The sequence below is a fragment of the Nomia melanderi genome, unplaced genomic scaffold, assembly GCF_051020985.1.
Source record: "Nomia melanderi isolate GNS246 unplaced genomic scaffold, iyNomMela1 scaffold0273, whole genome shotgun sequence".
Lineage (NCBI taxonomy): Eukaryota > Metazoa > Arthropoda > Insecta > Hymenoptera > Halictidae > Nomia > Nomia melanderi.
In genome coordinates this window covers 11,177-13,695 of record NW_027475388.1, presented here as the reverse complement: position 1 = coordinate 13,695, position 2,519 = coordinate 11,177, and the positions used below count along the sequence as shown (strand labels likewise).

General features: G+C 18.4%; 1 pseudogene; it reads right to left on the bottom strand.

The window, feature by feature from the left end:
- Window positions 1-1,019: 1,019 nt before the first annotated feature.
- LOC143175964 (NADH-ubiquinone oxidoreductase chain 1 pseudogene) lies at window positions 1,020-1,748 on the bottom strand (annotated as a pseudogene).
- Between the last annotated feature and the right edge of the window lie 771 nt (window positions 1,749-2,519).

Below are 2,519 nucleotides of genomic sequence, written 5' to 3'. Positions count from 1 at the left end.
TATTACCTTGAGGACAAATATCTTTTTGAGGAGCAACCGTAATTACTAATTTATTATCAGCTATCCCATATTTAGGACAAATAATAGTTCAATGAATTTGAGGAGGATTTTCAATTAATAATGCTACTCTAAATCGATTCTATTCATTTCATTTTATTTTACCAATAATTATTTTATTAATAGTAATTCTACATTTATTTTTCTTACATTTAAGATTTTCTCATAATTCAATAGGCTTAAGAAGAAAACTTTACATATTATCTTTTAATCCTTATTTTATTATTAAATATTTATTTGGTTATATAATTATTTTAATACTTTTTTTTCAATTACAATCAAATTTCCTTGTATACTAAGTGATCCTGATAATTTTATTTTTGCAAATCCTATAGTTACTCCTGAACATATTAAACCTGAATGATATTTCTTATTTGCATACGCTATTCTTCGATCTATCCCAAATAAATTAGGCGGTGTAATTCTTCTATTATTATCAATTTTAATTTTAATTACATTAACAATATTAAATAAAACTAATATAAATTCATGTAAATATTATTATTTAAATAAAATAAATTTTTGATTATTTATTATATCATTTATTATATTAACATGACTAGGAAAACAATTAATTGAATATCCATATATTCAATTAACACAATTATTTTCAATTATCTATTTTTCCTACTTCTTTATTTCTCCAATTTTAAATTATTTTTGAGATAAACTTATTTATTATAACTAAGTTAACGAGCTTGAAATAAGCATATATTTTGAAAATATAATATAGATTTATTAAATCTATTAACTTTAAAAAATAATTATTAATAAAAATTCCTTAAATATAAAATTTAATAAAATATAATATAAAGAAATTAATAAAAATTTTTTTCAACATAAATCTATTAATTGATCATAACTAATTCGAGGACAAATTGAACGTATCAAAATAATAAAAAAAAATGAATATTAACAAATAAAACAAAATTTCAACTTATTAAATATAAACCAAAAAAAATTTATACTATAATAACTCTAACAAAAACAATTCTTAAATACTCAGATATAAAAATTAATGTAAATATACTTCTAAAATATTCAATATTAAAACCTGAAACTAACTCAGATTCACCTTCAATTAAATCAAAAGGTGAACGATTTAATTCAACTAATATACTAATTAAAAATATTAAATAAATAGGAAATATATATATAAATATATACATATAAAATTGATACTTTAAAAAATTATATAATGAAAAATCTTCAATTAATAAAATTAAAGAAAACAAAATTAAAAATAAACTAACTTCATAAGAAACTGATTGAGCAATAGATCGAATAGAACCTAATATTGAATAATTTGAATTAGAAATTCAACCTCTTAACATTACAGGATAAACAATTAAACCAATAATTATTAACATAAATAAAATTCCATAATCAATAAAAATTATATAACAATTTATTGGATAAATAAATCAAATTAATATAGAAAACAAAAATATTAAAATTGGTATAAACTTATAAATTAAAAACTTTCTTTTTATAACGAAAAACAACTCTTTACACAATAATTTAATTGCATCTCTAAAAGGTTGAAAAAACCCTAAAAATCCAACTTTATTCGGACCTACCCGAAATTGAACTAAACGTAACAATTTACGTTCAAAGAATGTCAAAAAAGCTATTCTAACTAAATTGAAAATTAATAAAATAATAAATATAAAAAGATCTAAAATAATTATCTTAAATTCAAATAAAATTATTATCTATTATAATACTTATTCTTATAATATTCATAAATTCTAAATTTATAACACTTTTCTGTCAAGATAATTATTAATAAATTTAAATTATACTAAAAATAATATTTATATAAATTTAGTCCTTTCGTACAAAAATTTAAAATTAATTTAAAGATAGAAACTGATCTGGCTTACACCGATCTGAACTCAAATCATGTAAAATTTAAAAAGTCGAACAGACTTAATATTTAAATATCTTCATTTAAATTTAATTTTAATTCAACATCGAGGTCATAAACATTTTTATAAATATGATCTTTCCAAAAATATTATGCTGTTATCCCTAAGGTAATTTTTTCTAATAATTCTTATAAACAATCTCAAAAATTTTACAATAATTACTGATAAAAATATTTTAAAGTTTATTAAATTTAAATATCCTCCCAATTTAATAATAAATCAATTAATTAAAAATTAAATTTTAAAAATATTTAATAAACTATATTATAAAATTCTATAGGGTCTTCTCGTCCCTTAAAAAAAATTAAGCATTTTTACTTAAAATTTAAATTCATAATTTATACTTGAAACAGTTTATATTTCATTAACTCATTCATACAAGACCTTAATTAAAAGCCAAATTATTATGCTACCTTTGCACAGTCATGAATACTGCAACTATTTAAAATCAAATTCATTGAGTAGAGCTTACCTTAAAATAAAATCAAAAAGAAATGTTTTTGTTAAACATTTGAATATAAATTTTGCCGA